General features: G+C 38.6%; 1 long non-coding RNA gene across 2 annotated transcripts in view; it reads right to left on the bottom strand.

Moving 5' to 3' along the window:
• Positions 1-17,032, bottom strand: part of LOC120387329 — a 67,130-nt gene that overhangs the window by 40,101 nt on the left and 9,997 nt on the right. The window contains exons 2-3 of one of the 2 annotated variants that reach the window (XR_005590122.1): positions 12,949-13,101; positions 12,515-12,648 (exon numbers count right to left, since the gene is read on the bottom strand). This is a non-coding gene — a long non-coding RNA (uncharacterized LOC120387329). The remainder of the gene's footprint in view (positions 1-12,514; positions 12,649-12,948; positions 13,102-17,032) is intronic. The other variant, XR_005590121.1, reaches the window with a different exon arrangement.

The following is a 17,032-nucleotide window of genomic DNA, read 5'->3' as shown; positions in this document are numbered from 1 at the left end:
GGTGTCATGCCCTCATCTGTGAAATGGGAGTGCTAAATGGTGCATTCTGATTCGGTAGTATTTTACATTCGTTTTGCACAGATGTAAAGGACTCCACAAGGTTCAATGCAGTGGAGAATCAGACCCAAAGCACGCAAGCACGGGTCAGTAAGACTTCAGCAGTATATTGCCAATCCAACCTAGGTGACCCAGAGATTGGCCGAAAATCCTGAGTTTTAATTAATTAAATAATATTAATTAATAATAAATGTAGAGGGGTTTTGTTTATCTTCAGTTTTTTGAGGAGTTAGGCTACATCAAATAGCGAGAGACTCGTAATATCAGAAGAGTTGGCACACTGCTTCTGGGTTCTATTCCCAACTCTGCCATTGACTCACTTTTTGATTTTGTACAAGTCACTTAAAATCTCTCTACTTTAGTTTCCTCTTCTGTCCATGGGCATAATAATACTTTAATACTTCACAAGGAATGTTGTAAGAATCCATTAATTAAAGTTTATAAATGGCTTTGGGATCCTTGGATGGAACACACTAGACAAGTTCTGAGTACACTGATAATTCTTATATTCTAGGAAATGCTTGGTATTCCACCAGTGAGTGACATAGGCAAATGCAATGTTCTCCACCTCATCTCCTAACCCAGACGTCATTTCCAACAAGTAACCAGCAATTATGATGTGGCTGAAAGCCATAGGTCAGAGTCAGCCCAGGTTTGCTCTGACTTTCACAAGGGTAAACTCAGGCAAAGGGCTTTCCCTAAGGGAAAAGTTTACTATGGAGGATGAGGTTGCACTGACAGAAAACTGCTGCAACCTTCCTTCTGCAAGGTCGGTGGGGGCATCTCATAGCAAAAGTGGACAGCCCTAGCTGGGAAGAGGGCACGGCAAGGCCAGCCACAGGATGCTATGATTCAGCACATCCCATCAGCCACTAGTAGGGCTTGTATGAATCCAGAGCTAGAAACCAAAGTTACTCTCCTCAGTGGAAAACTCTGAGGAATGGCAACAACAGCAACACCACCTACCTTCTATTGTAAATCAGGAGGATTAACTGGCAAAGAGAGGCATAAGTTACACCTCCCTGTCTGGTGATTCTGTCATGGAGATCTTCTCCATGGTGCACAGCAAGATGTGGAGCCCACCTGTCTCCATGCCTCTCTTAACAGCCTACTGCTGGGTTGGAATCTGTTTAGGGGCTTCCAGGGCCTGAGGCAAAGCTAACTGAATTCAGTGGTAGTGCCCAAATCAGGCCCTTCATGAGTATATTAGGACCCACCAGCATTAACTATAACTCACATAAAAACAATACAGGAGTCCCGGTCATTACAGCTTATTTTTCTATCTCTCATGCTTCATTAGGTATTCTCACATCGGTTATAACACAGCACAGTGAACAACTTAAATAATGAATGATGGACTGCTCTCTATTCACCATCCCTTATTTTTTTAAATAGAGACCTAACATCCAATTTTTTTTAATCGATCAAAAGCAATTAAAATATTTTTTCCAAATAATTCAACTGAGACTGAATAATGTAAAGATAAATCCTAGAATTATGATTCTGTATGAAATATGTTTATTCTGAGTCTACTAACTCAGTATCAGAGGGGTAGCCGTGTTAGTCTGGATCTGTAAAAAGCGACAAAGCGTTCTGTGGCACCTTATAGACTAACAGACGTATTGGAGCATAAGCTTTCATGGGTGAATACTCACTTCGTCAGATGCATGGGGTATACACCCACGAAAGCTCATGCTCCAATACGTCTGTTAGTCTATAAGGTGCCACAGGACTCTTTGTCGCTTTTTACTAACTCAGTGACTCTCAAAACAGTTCAAAGGTCATTTATTATCATGATAATTTATGACCTAATATCATTTATCAGGTTTCCTTAACTGATGGAATATACCTAATTTGCTACACCAGAAAAAAGGAAATTTTCCTTAATCTGGTTAATTGATCCAAAAGATTAGCCCTTATGATGCTATGCAGAAGATTCCTCATAGTATCAAAGGCAGGAAATCTGAAATAATTTCCCACAACAGGAGATGCATATATTTATTTGGAGTGAGATGAGAAAGAAAGAGAGAAGGTTAATATTGGAGTAACTGCCACAAAACATGGATCTGTATTCTCATTTACATTAAGCCTCTTTACACCACTGTAAAAGGACCTTGAAGTGAGTGTATGTAAATTACACCCATTACAACACCAGAGCGGTGGGTAAAGTGATTTTAGAGTCAATGAGAATCAGGCCCCAATGGACTAGATCCTCAACAGGTATAAATCAGCATAGCTCTATTGAAGTCAATAGAGCTATGCCATTATAGTTCATCTGAGATCTGGCCCACTGGAAAGAATTAACTTGTTTCTGGAATATTTAACATGCACTGTAAGTTTCCCACCATGCATTGCAGTTTAGATTATTATTTTTTTAATCCTTTACACTGCAAATGATTTTTTTCCAATTACAAGTGTGTTATGATGAGGTATTGTGGTATTTTAAATTTTGCCTACTAATATAATTAATAGCTAATATCAGGTTTTTCTGTTCATTAACGTGGGTTTGAAAATAATGTACTTTGTTAATTGCAATCTTTGTACAAAAATTAAATTGCTGGTTGAAATATATAGGGTCAAATTCATCTCTGGTGTAACTTCATTAATATTAACCAGAGATTAATTTGTTTCTTCTAGCTTCTTGTCCCATTGAAGGCAATGGAAGACTTTCCACTGACTAGTCAATGGAAAATGTACCAATCAGTGCAGAGAAACTGTTTTTTCTAGGGAGCCAGATTCTCAGCTGGTATAAAATGGCATATCTCTGTTGATATCAAACAAGTGAGGGTTTTTGCTCTAGATATGGAGTGTTTTTGTCTTTTGATTTTACAAAAGTTAAAACTAATTAAAAGAAGCATATTGCACATCTAAGTAATTCATCTCAAATAATGATAGCACCTGGGAAATTTTCATTGAGGGCTAGCTTAGCAACTAAGAAGTTATTAGCTTTAAAATGTATATTGAAAAATAGCATATTGGCTTAGCAGATGTGGTTAATCCTGGGAGGGTTTCTTTTCATATAAGAAAGAAATTACAAAATTTGGTCCAATTTTCTGGATATTTATAAAATAATAGAATCATAGTGCTGCAAAGGACTTTGAGAGGTCAATCAGTCTAGCCCCTTGCACTAAGGCAGCACCAAGTATCCCTCCTGGACCATCCCTGAGTGGTGTTTGTCTAACCTGTTCTTAAAAACCTCCCGTGACAGGGATTCCATAATTCCCTTGGTAACCTATTCTAGTACTTAACTATCCTTATGGTTAGAATGTTTTTCCTAATATCTAACCTAAATCTCCCTTGCTGTAGATTAAGCTGATTACTTCTCATATTACCTTCAGTGGACATGGAGAACAATTGATTGCCATCCTCTTTATAACAGACCTATCACATCAACATATTTGAAGACTGTCATCAGTCTGTTATGACCAGTTCAGTTCATGGATATTCTCTCTCTCTCTGTGTAAATTTATTGTTACTTAATTTTATATATGTATATTAATATAGTTTATTGAAAGCATATGTGAAAGAAAGAAAGAAAGAAACTTTAGTTCCATTGCTGATTTGTCATTTTAAATATCCCTTTTACTCTTTTGTCATAGGCACAGTATCCAAGTCATAGACAGCACAACAGAGGTGAAAAACAAATGCTTTTACTCACCTATAACATACCTAAGTTCAAGTTAGATTTCACAAGAAGACATTTAAATAAAGTGCTATCACCTTTTTACAAAGTACAGTGGCTGTGTGAGCTTCCAAGTCCCTATGCTTCCCTGGAATTAGCCTACTTATCCTTTGTAGCTTTTTTGTCACTTATCTTAATACAGCCATAATTAGAGAAAGATTCTTTTTCTAGTTTGAAGGTAGGAGAAACTATTTTAAGTAGCCGTATTAAATTAGTAAAGCTAGGATGCCTTCCCAGTTAAAAATGTCCTTATTTCAGTCAAATGTATGATTTTCTTTGATCTACACTTGAGAAGGTATCAGAATCAATTATTGCCATTGAGAGAGCATATATTGGCAGCTTCTATGCCTACCTTTGAGCAATGTCTCTCTACTATGCAGACCTGTACCAGGAAAAATGCTGTCATACATGCTTTAAATTATTTCTTAGAAGCGACCAAGAGACTCTCTCACTTCTGTTTTTTCTGTGCTTGATGATTTTCCTGCTGAAGAAATGCAAGGCTTAAATATCATCCTATCAGGCCAAATTAATGCCCTCTGTAACTCCACTAAAGTAAAAAAGTTATACCAGCATTGAATTTTGTTAATTATGGGCCGGCTCCTGAGCCTCCTCTGGCATCACAAAAGAATTATAAAGCTGGAAGATCCAAACCACATAAGATTGCCTTTGCCTATGAGAATTCACAGCACACAGCAGCCGTAGTCCCTATGCTTCCGCAGTCCCCAGCTTTTGAAATGGCCCCTTGGAAGCTGTGATCAGTTGGTCATAATTAGAAGCAGCTCTGATGGGGGGCTGGCCTAATCCTCAGCCAGCTCTGGCATTTGAGATGCATAAAGCTCCATCCCCTGGTCTTGCACTTATTGCAGTTTGGACAGACTGGAAGATCTAGGCCTTGATATTTAGTGGGTAAGCAGAATGAATACAACTTACAAGCTCATCACAACATGCACCTTGCAGAGTTCGCTACAAATGTTCCTTTCATAGGTGAGGGAATCAAGGGTCTGTAGATGAGTCAGGAATCCAAGCCACGCAGATCCCAAGGATCTGATAGAAATGGATGTTCTAGCCATATAGATGGGCCCCCTTCCTATCTGGGAGCAGGATTCCCCCAGCAGCCATACTACCACTGGCCACTCTAGCCACACCTGTATGGTAAATCCCATGCCACAAGGCTGGTTTGGGGGCTTTACAGTCTTGTTTGACTTGAATTTGCTCTCTTTTATGCCTCACAGCTGATGGGAGCACACAAATTTTAATTTTTTTTTAAAAGCCAGTGATTTTATTTAATTCTCTCTTTCAGGTGCCAAAATATCAAGCTACAGCTGTCTATTGCTCTCCTGTGCTCTGTGACTGTATCTCCCAGAGACTGAACTGCTAAGCTACTAGGTAACAGCTCACTGGCCCAGAGATCCTCCCAGTGCTTTCAGCTGGCTCAGCTCTTTTTGAGAGGAGAGTGCTTTCTATTTTTCTGACTGGTGATGCATCCCCTCACATTATTTTTTAATCTTCAACTGGTAAAGGGCTGCTGAACACGTGCAAGGCTCATTTCCAAGCATGACATTTAGCACTACGAGTAGTTTATTTCCTCCACCTTACATGTCAGTGGGATTCTTGTTGCTTTTATCTAACAGGATTTAAAGGTTCACTGTCGTGGACAATGATGGCAGCAATTGTGGGGCAAAGAGGGGAGATTGAAACTTTCAATCAACATTTAGGACTATTTCAGTAGCGTGCATAGGTGCCAACTCTGGGAAAAATTAGTGGGTGCTCTGCACCAACTGGCAGCCAAGCTCCTCTCACCCCCTGCCCCACCTCCTCCTCCTCCCCTGAGTGTGCCACGCCCCCACTCTTCCACCTACCTCCCAAGCGATTCCCGCCCGGCTGCCGCCAAACACCTGTTTGGCAGCACTGGAATGCTCTGGGAGGCAGGGAGGAGTGGGAACATGGCGCACTCAGGGGAGAAGGTGGGGAAGAGGTGAGGCCAGGGTGGGGATTTGGGGAAGGGGTTGGAATGGGGGCAGGGAAGGGATGAGAAGAGGCAGGCAGGGGTGGGGCCTCATGGAAGGGGTGGAGTGGGGGTATGGCCAGTGGTAGAGGGGGGTGTAGAGCACCCACAGGAAAAGAGGGGAAGTCAGCGCCTATGGTAGCGTGTACAGACTATTATCTGATGTAGCTGCTGCTAGTACTGACCATGAGAGGTGCTGAGCACTTGCAATTTCCATTGGCTTCAGTGAGAGCTGTGGGCGCTCAGCATCTTACAGGATCAGACCCAATATTGCCCCCTCACAGCCCAGCTCAGTAGTGGCTTCTTGTCTCTGGTGTTCTCTGGCAGTCACTGAGCCAGGAGCATGCACACACAAAGCTGCAGATCACTTTAGGAGTTTGTTTTCATTTAACTGACCTAGTGGTACAAGAATAGATCTATACACTATAATAGATACTGTATGTGTAAGTAATGACTGATAATGCTATCAAGGTCTTTTCCTAGAATATAGGGATTAAAGCACCTCATTAAGTGTACAGGATTCTGCCTAGCATAATGTAGTACTACTGCAGGACAACTATTTAAGATAGCCAGAAAACATTATGCTCTGTGAGAACTAGGATGATCCCTGAATGTCCTCGTCTTCACTGACCTCACACTTGGTAAAGCAACCCCCATCCTTTCATGTATTTATACCTGCTCCTGTATTTTTCACTTCATGCATCCGATGAAGTGGGTTCTGGCCCCTGAAAGCTTATGCCCAAATAAATTTGTTAGTCTCTAAGGTGCCACAAGGACTCCTTGTTGCTTTTGCTGATACAGACTAACATGGCTACCACTCTGAAACCATTCAGATTTAGGTCATCCCTTTAGACTAGTGCTTAGACATTACAGCAGCGGACACCATAGAAAAATCTAAAATAGATTATGTTTGATTTCTGAGTACCAAACAAATCACAGAGGAGACAAACATAATTAATTGGGGCACAAAAGGACTAACTCATAGGAAAAAATTCCATGAAACCTTGAAAAAAGGTGATCTGTATCATGTACCTAAGGGGGCACATGTAATGATCTAGTAGGTAACATACTCTAATGGACTGAGTGGGGCTTTCAGTCAGAAACTCCTGAGTATCAGGCAGGGAGGTTTTTTTCTTGATAATTTGTTTGCAGGCATCTAAGACTTCAAATCTGGTTGTCCAACAAGAAAAAATGGTCCTCCCAGTTTTGAGGGTGTGGTCTCATTCTCTCAAATGAAAATCTTGTTAGTCTTACTCTAGATGAATGGCTCAAAACTATGAGAGGTGGTTGTTATGGAAAAATGAATGCAGCAATTACGTACCCAGCAAAATAGTCAGAGCACAAAGAGATACTTAGACATTCGGTTACCATTTATTCAATGCTCAAAGTACATTTGCCTGCAAAAAATCCAGCTCACCCGTCCAATTTTTTTACTATTAACATTTGATAGACATGCCTGGTTTGTTAATTATGTATAATCAGAGAATTCACTCAATGTAATAAAACCACTAGAAATGACATGTCAGGGGTAGTATAAAGATGCTCACTCTGTATTATAGTAACACCCTATTAAATAGAGAGATCTGATTGTATTATAGTATACTGTTTCTCTAAACAAAAGCTCACTGTTGTAATTATTAGTGTATTGTCTGTGATTTTACATAGCTGGGATTTGTACACTTGCTAAAACTTTCTAAATAAAGACAGTTTAAAAAAAAAGAAATCTTGCTGTTGCTTGGATTGGCTAAAGGCATTTATCAGCATTTGGACTATTACATTAGGATTTCTCACTTAGAGCCCAATCCTGGTAACGTGAAAGTCAATGGCAAAACTGACATAAATTGTCTTCCGTGGTACAGGGTTGGGCTGTTTGAAAGTCACATTATTTCTCACAAATGGCAAGCAAGGTTGTAAGGGAAAAACAGATTTCACTTTTATAATTGTTGGGTTTTTCTTAACTCATCTAGATAGATCCTAGCAGCACTCTCTGGCCTGTCTGACTTCTTGTCTGAATCACTCTAGGGCAGATGGCCAAGGGCAATTATGTACATTCATGCTTCAGAAACAAGCTCTCAGGATGGGATTTAAGAGATGTGTAAGTCTTGTGCTGGTCTCCTGGACAGAGCCGATTGTGTTCCCTGCTTGTGTTACTACTCATGATGGTCATAATTAAATTTCTTACTAGGTGCCTTATTGTCAAACTAGTTTCCCCTAGAGTTGTTTCTTGCACTTCTTCTGTCAATTAGTCACTTCTCACAAACACAATAACATCTTTAAAGCAGAGTTTCCAACTCTATCCAAAATGGAAGATATATCTTTCAAAGTTGTGCTGCACATCACCTGTTTGATGAGTTCTCTACATTCCCCGACTCAATGTCACAAATCGGTAAAATAATTGAATCGTATATCCAGAATCCAAAGCAAGATCTATATTGGGAGAAATGACTTTGCAACTGAAGAGATGATACATACTCTTCATATTTACATAATTCTCATTCTCTGACTTGTCAGGCTCTACCTCTTTGGTTGTTTTTGGTTTTTCCAAACACCTCTTTAAAATGGAAAACTAATTCTTAAAACAAAGAAAGAAAAGTGCAGCTCAATAAATACATTTTAGACGTGTACTCTATATTGGATGCCTTCAGTCAATACATATGACATCAATAAATCCTATACTTTGTAACCCATCAGAAAGCTCAGGAAAGATTTTGTATTGTCTTGTGCTGTAAAATGTCAAAAATGATCTAATTTAATATAGCTTTCACAGAGCCTGTTTAATGAAAAAGCTGCCATACAAGATAAAGAAGAGACTACAGATAACATGAGGAAGCCTGAAAATGGGGACAGAGAAAATTCTCCAAGCCCAATGTATCCCACTGGGATTCTATAAAGGAACCCAAGAGTAGTTGATTCCTATTTCTGAAGAATTATTAAACCTGCCTCTTAATCAGACATTTCTAAATAAGAACTCTCCTTATGTATTATAACAATTTCCAACCAAGGATCTGAATATGCTTTTACAAACAGTAGTGAATTAGGCCTAATCACAATACCCCTCTGTAATTTTTATAATTTTAGTGTCAAATATTGTCCCTAGTTATAGCTGTGCATCACCACTGGACAAACAAATGAGGTTAGAATTCTGTTGTTCATAGTGTTAATTCTGCTGCTGAGACCACCACACCATGTCTCTCTCAATTTATTCAATAATGTATCGAACACAAATATATTGAAACTATCTGAGACAGTCTCACTATTACCCACTTAATAATATCTTTAATACTTATAAACTGAAACTATGTAATAAATATTCTAACTACTGCCTACCACTGATGGTAGCTATACCAGAGTACAGAGGATACAATATAGAACCAAGGAGAATTTCATCCTTAGAATCAATCCAAAGGGTTCTTTTATCAGGGCCAAACATTTTGCATATTTTAATGTCTCTCTTTATAATTATATATATTGAGATAGTAAGGTTATTGATTGTGGTAAATCAGACATTTAGGACTTGATGCTGAGAAAGCATTTGAGCCAGTAGAATGTGTATTCGTGTTGAAGTCCCACTATAAAAAAAATTGAAGCAGAGACCAATTAGTTAATGGCTCTGTCTACCACAGTCAACAGGAGTTTTGTCACTGATTTCTAAAAGAACTTTTCAACACTTTGTTAATTTCTATGGTGCTGTCTATCAAAGCATGGAAACAAACTTGCTTTTATAAACGTGAACCAAATATTTAAGCTTTTTTACAGGTGAGGAAAGTGAGGTACAAAGAGGTTAAAAGACTTGCCCAAAGTAACACAGGCATTAGCAGATCAAGGCATAGAATCATAGAATGGGAAGGGACCTCATCTAGTCCAGTCCCTCTACACTCAAGGCAGGACTAAATATTATCTACCATCCCTGACAGGTGTTTGTCCAACCTGCTCTTAAAAGCCCCAATGATGGAGATTTCACAACCTGCCTAGGCAATTTATTCCAGTGCTTAACCACTCTGACAATTTTTCCTAATGTCCAACCTAACCCCCCCTTGCTGCAATTTAAGCTCATTGCTTCTTGTCTTATCCTCAGAGGTTAAGAGCAACAATTTTTTCTGCCTCCTCCTTGTAACATCCTTTTATATACTTGAAAACTGTTATCAAGTCCCCTCTCTGTCTTCTCTTCTCCAGACTTAACAAACCCAATTTTTTCAACCTTCCCTCATAGGTCATGTTTTCTAGACCTTTCATCATTTTTGTTGATCCTCTCTGGACTTTCTCCAATTTGTCCACATCTTTCCTGAAATGCGGCACCCAGAACTGAACACAATACTCCAGCTGAAGCCTAACCTGCGCGGAGTAGAGTGGAAGAATTACTTCTTGTGTCTTGCTTACAATACTCCTGCTAATACATCCCAGAATGATGTTTGCTTTTTTTGCAACAGCGTTACACTGTTAGCTCATATTTAGCTTGTGATCCATTATCACCTCAAGATCCCTTTCCGCAGTACTCCTTCCTAGGCAGTCATTTTCCATTTTGTAGGTGTGCAACTGTTTGTTCCTTCCTAAGTGGAGCACTTTGCATTTGTCCTTATTGAATTTCATCCTATTTACTTCAGACCATTTCTCCAGTTTGTCCAAATCATTTTGAATTTTAATCCTATCCTCCAAAGGAACCTCATGGAACCATGATCACATTTATCACACTAGTTCACATGTTAATTGCTAGACAATACTCCCAAACCTATCTGATCCTGCATTCCTGTTCGCTGGTGGTATTCAACAGGATTGCTCCCTTTTCCTAATGTTATTTATTTGAGTAACAGAAATTTTGGTTTGAACTAGAACAAATTAGAATGAGCTTATTTAGTTGCCACGATCATTTATAATCTCTGCCCTTGAACTATTGAATCCATGAGGTACCGTGGCTTTTGCCACCTCTGTAAATATAAAAGTAAAACTAGAAAGTCTAGTAAAATCATTTCACTCACTAGAGAAGGTCTAAAGTGCCTTTTCTATCCATTTAAAGTGCTAGACCATAAAGAAACATATCAGGGGAGTCAGTCAACTACTCTCTTTCTTCACAGTACCACTCAAGTTATGAGCCCATTTTCAGTACAGTCTCAGATGATTTATGTAGCTAGGAAAACAATCCTTTATCTAGATTCTCACATTCAAAAGAATGTATCAGAAAGACTTCTTTGTTTGTTTTTTCTCCCCCAATTTGCTCTTCTATAAGACTTTTTTTTAATGTTCAATCTAATGCTGGGAAAATGTATCTGGAGGATGAGAGAATTACAATAAACATAAGCCAATAATTCCCCCAGTTGCCTTAGGAGAAACATTTCTGTAATAGACTTTAAGATTTTTTATCTCTATCTCTGTCTCTCCCAGGCAGCCAACTTAGTTTCCTCCATAGCCTTGTATTTGTAATAAGCCCCCATTCCCATTGCTGTTATCATTCTGACGGTAAATTACTGAGACCAGCGATTTTCTCTTTCCCACTGGACTTTTTACTCCATAGATTTTCTGCAAAAACAATGGCTTAAAGCACTCGGATTTTTTTCTTCCTTTACAACTTTCAATTCATTTGATTAAAAAGGGCGTACAATGACGGCTGGTGCCTCAGAGAGGCCCTCCTTCAGCACATGTTTTCGGCAATGTTATATTAATTAGAACTGTTCTCCAGAGATTCAAACCCGAGTGAAAAAGGCTACCTAAGCTTACTACTGTTTGTCCATTGGATACACTACAAAAAATGGCCAAATTCCACCAAAGCATGTAATTTGTAGCTAGTATGATATTCAAATAGCAGCATAACTAATTAACATTTTAATTTTCAGGAACCTTCATTTTAAGGCAATGCCAAATGTATAATTTCATTAGGGTGTGTGTGTCTTTGTGTGTATTTGTATAAGGGTTGTGCTTGGCATGTCCTATGTTTGTGAATCATAACATATTGTGAATCACCTAGCTCAGTGATTCTCAAACTTTTGTACTGGTGACCCCTTTCACATAGAAAGCCTCTGAGTGCGACCCCCCCTTTATAAATTAAAAACACTTTTCAATATATTTAACACCATTATAAATGCTGGCGGCGAAGCGGGGTATGGGGTGGAGGATGACAGCTCGTGACCCCCCACATAATAACCTCACGACCCCCTGAGGGGTCCTGACCCCCAGTTTGAGAACCCCTGACCTAGCTCTTGGCAGACAAGACAGTAACCTTCACTATTCTCATAGATACTACATCTTGATTAGAAGGAAAAATAGCCTAATCGGAACCATTTTTTAAAAAGTTGACAACCACCCTCTATAGAAGAGAAGTGAACACTAGCTGCATATTTTAAACAGCTGTAACAACTGCTAGTCAGGCCCATAACACTCATGTCAGAAGTAGAAGAGAACTATACAAATTTTTAGGGGGACTCTATTCAGGGGTATTCAGATCTGTAAAACTTTAGTTCAGGTCCATTTCTTTTGAAAAGTACCCCAAATCTTTCTTAAAGTGATAAATCAACATGATATTTACAATACTGTTTTTCAAGGAAATGGTTTCGAAAATGCTATCCTTTATTTTCTACAAAATTTTGCAGATACTTAATATTTCAATTGACTATCAATCTTTTACAATAGGAGCGGGTGCATTTGCTAAACAACAATAGATGACATTCAAGGTCAGGAAAAGGGCATTCCTTTTCTCTTCATTCTCAGGCAATAAATATTTGTATTTGAGAAAATTAGGAGATAAGAAAGGTTAGAAATTGCCACTCAGGTGGGCTACTCACCAGGCTACATGAAGATCTTAGAATCTGCAACATGAATTTCCTGTTACACTACTAATGACTTCAGCTGCAAAGATCACCTTTCTCTGGGGTAAGAAGCAATTCAGTCTTTATGCCAGCTAAGCCCTGTGCTGCTTCTGAGAAGAGTAAGAAAGACAGTTATATAGCAATTCTGAAAAGTTGATTATTGTCTACGGGTCTACTATACTGCAACAGTGGATATAGTTTAAACTTTATGCAACATTGTTCCATAAATAAAATTTATTTCTACATAAACAAGATATCCTTGCCCATTTTACTAGCAACACTTCAGATTATTGAATTGTATTTATTTAGTTTTCAGTTTTCTCATTTCACTCAGGTAGAGCATTGGAACTAAGTTAATCAGTTTCACTCCCAGTCAATTTATCTTTCTGGTTCTCCTGCACCAGCGTTACCTTGTTCTCTCTGGGTTCACAACACCACAGGGAATGACTGGAAGACTGTAATCTCTTCAGGGCAGGGACCATGTCCACCTCTGTGTTAGCAGAGTGTCTAGCATAGTGGTCCCTGGCTTTAAAACATGATTGCTAATAGCCATCCTGGCAACCCTGCAATAACAAATCAGTGTGTATGCTGAAAGTCTATTGGAGGAAAGAACATTTCCGTTTGACAGCAGATTTCAGATTCCTAAGGCACATGAACAATAAAATAAAAGATAATAAAAATGATTAAAAATAACATGACAACAACTTTTAATATCAGAGTGAATGCAATGTGTTAGAATTGAAAAGCAAATATTTTTTAAACAAACTATCCTTTTCTGAATAATAATTACATAAACCTGAAACATTTTCATTTAATTTCACCTGCATTGTTTTATTATTTCTAGGAAAGGAACCCACTGAAATTAATTTACAAGGGACTCCGGATGGCGGCCGCAGTAGCAATACACACACATTATGAGTTACCATAATTAGCAGTGCGAGTTAAAGAATGAAAAAATATGCAACACATCCGCTGTATTTTTAATGATGTCTTAGACTCATTCAACAGAAAGATATATTCAACAGAAAAATCTCCTTTTAAACCTGGACCTATTAAAGGGGAAACCACTGTGACCAAAGGTCAACAGTAGAATATGAAAAGAACCTTTACAAAAAAAAAAGGTGTGGGCGGGGGAGAAACAACCCAGAAGGCACTTCAATCCAAATCTGGGATAACTATGGATTAAGAATGCTGTGATATTAGCCTGTGCTTTCCCCTCCTTTAATTCTACGACCTCACGCTAACATGCTTTGGATTATTTGCCTCCAAAACTTTTTACTCCCATACTAGTAAGTGTTACAGTACCTTCTTTCTTATGACAAACAATTAATGATGCATCCTTACATCACTGTTTATAACAAGCTGGCCAAGCTGCTGTGTAAAAACTAATTTCCCCATACTAATTTTCCCCCTACTGTTACTCACACCTTCTTGTCAACTGTTTGAAATGGGCCACCTTCATTACCACTACAAAAGTGATCTTTTCTTCCCTTGGTATTCTACTGTTAATTGAATTGTCTCATTAGACTTACACCCCCCCTCCCCACTTGGTAAGGCAACTCTCATCTTTTCATGTACTATTTATATATACCTGCTACTGTATTTTCCACTCCATTTATCTGATGAAGTGGGTTCTAGCCCACGAAAGCTTATGACCACATAAATTTGTTAGTCTCTAAGGTGCCACAAGGACTCCTGTTTTTTTCTGACTAAAATGATTTAGAATTCATGTGCTTGTTAAATGTGTACGTTTGATTGAAAAAGATGTCACTGAAATACAAGGAAGACTTGTACTTCCTTGCTTCCTAACTTTTATTCAGAATGCTCAGATTACATTGAACTTCACTTGTCGTGCGATCAGAGATATAACGCTAGGATTACGGAATTATCTATCCAGACAGTGGGTGTCTGATTTTTAAATAAGCTAGCTCCACAACTGAGTGATTTTATTATGCAAATCAGGTACACCTCTACCCCGATATAACGCTGTCCTCGGGAGCCAAAAAATCTTACCACATTATAGGTGAAACCGCTTTATATCGAACTTGCTTTGACCTGCCAGAGTGCACAGCTTCGCAAACACCCCCCACTCCTCCAGAGCACTGCTTTAACGCGTTATATCCGAATTCATGTTTTATCGGGTTGCGTTATATCAGGATAGAGGTGTATCTGTGCCCACAAATGACCTAAATTAGCCATTTGAGGCTATGATTACCTAATTTACATGTACCTCCATAGTATTTGCATGCCCAAATTACCAGCATAATTGCACATATATTTTACAAGTAGAACTGAAAGCCTAACTACACCTCTACCTTGATATAACGTGACCTGATATAACACGAATTCGGATATAACACAGTAAATCAGTGCTCCAATTTCCTCAGCAAAGCCAGAGATGGCGGGGGGGTGGGGGGGCAGGGCTGCGCACTCCAGGGGATCAAAGCAAGTTTGATATAACGTGGTTTCACCTATAACAAGGTAAGATTTTTTGGCTCCTGAGGACAGCATTATATCGAGGTAGAGGTGTAGTTTATGATATGTGTGTGCATATATGTGGTTTTACTGTACTTTTTATTAACAGAGCTTTGCATATCACTGATAGTGTTAACTCTATTTTATAAAACTAAAAAGTGCAAAGGCAGTAGGAATAATTTTGGAAATATGCAATGGAAGATTTTCATTTTTACTTATGTATTGGAATTACGGACTGTATAGGGCACCTGTCAAACACTGCAGTCTCCTCACAAACACATGCAGTTATCTCCCTACACTGGGGTTTGTTATAGCATTGCCTTAAAATGGGAAGACCAGGGCTTCTAATGGACAGTGCCTTAATATATGGAAATAAATGAATGTGCAGGTAAATCAGAAATCTACTTTTTTCTGTTGGAGGATATTGGCAGGTATGCTATTGCAGGGAATGGTTAAATATAAGATACATTGCTTCTGTCCCTATGATAGTTTTTTGATTGGTCTGGTAGTCCACTGAAAAATATTTTACCTACTAAACTGATCTAGTCATCCCACATGTCAGTTGAAAGTTCATGATACGATATTTGCTTCTTGCAACTAAGTTGAGCACCACCAATTTCCTCAGCAAAGCCAGAGATGGCAGCAAAATTGTATGGCTGAAACATACTGAACTCGATTTTACTGAGGCTATTGCTCTGTGGTAAGTACATGGGCTCTTAAATTAGGAAGCAGAAAGTACAAAAACATACAAAAATTATATAAATCTGGATACTAACATGTACTATGATGTAACATGCAAAATAAGCACAACTAGCACAAGTATACCCCATCATAGGTCATACCCACAGCTAGTAGAAATGTTAAATGAACATTTTTATTCATGTTAGATCTTCTATGCTCCCACCTTTCCCCTCATTTTTTGACAAGTTTATGTTTTGGCCTAAAATTCATTGACAGTGCTCTTTTAAGCATAATTGAAAGAGAACTTCCACCAGCAACTTATTTAAATAGTATATATTATCTTATGTTGGGATTTTAGTTCCTTATAAGAACTGTAGATAGATGTCTGAATGTACTAAGTGAATTTCTTAATGTATGGAAATAAATGTCCACAGTTTATACTAAATATGAAAAGCTTCATCAAGGACACTATGTTTGCTTCCAGATTTCACGGTGTCACCAATAAATAAATAAATACATACTTCCAACATTTGTAGGAATGACATTCCCCAGTACTGGTGCCAAAGGCGGTTGAACTTTGCAATGTAGCAGAAAAGAGCTTACCACATCACCAAAGTACAAAGGAGACAGCAGAAGAATGGTGACTCACCATATGAGCCAGATTTACAGATGCTAGATAAAGTTGTACTTCAAAGGTGAGCAGCGAAGTTTATATAAAGTCCTTTGCTAGTGCAAGAACAATAAAATAGGACTGATAAGCTAATGAAACACTATTTGTAGCTGGACCTTTGTCCTTTAGCTTTAAAGACAATTTGCAGATTCTGAATCACCACGTGATTTAAAAAAAAACAAAAACAGAAGATCCTAGCCACAAAATGCAAGCTGTTCAATCAAGGCAAAGAAAGAAAGAAATACACTCTTGTTTGCATGAGCCATTTATGACACAGCAAGGGCTCACTAGCCTTGGCTATAACCACTGTGGAATAGAGGGCTATGAAATATTTGTACCAAAATGCAAAACATTGAAAGTAATGTGATTGTCATTCTTTATGAACTTGAAAATGAGCTCACTTCGGTCAAAAATTCCACTAGGCCGGGTGAAGACTGCACAACACTGGGTCCATTTGCAGGTCCTCAGTGTTGGAACTCATTCTTAGTTTGCTAGAATCTGGATTTGCCAATCCTCCGTGGTGCTACAAAGCTCACTGAGTACTGTGGCTTAGCAACAAGACCATCATTCATCTTTTCCATTTCATTTTCCCATGCTTTTTAATTATGGCCAACAATTTTTACCCTATAACATCTCTTCGTCAATAGTTGGGACATAATGGTTTTGTT

The sequence above is a fragment of the Mauremys reevesii genome, linkage group 20 (assembly GCF_016161935.1).
Source record: "Mauremys reevesii isolate NIE-2019 linkage group 20, ASM1616193v1, whole genome shotgun sequence".
Lineage (NCBI taxonomy): Eukaryota > Metazoa > Chordata > Testudines > Geoemydidae > Mauremys > Mauremys reevesii.
The sequence above is the reverse complement of the archived record's forward strand: the minus strand, read 5'-3'. Positions and strand labels throughout refer to the sequence as shown.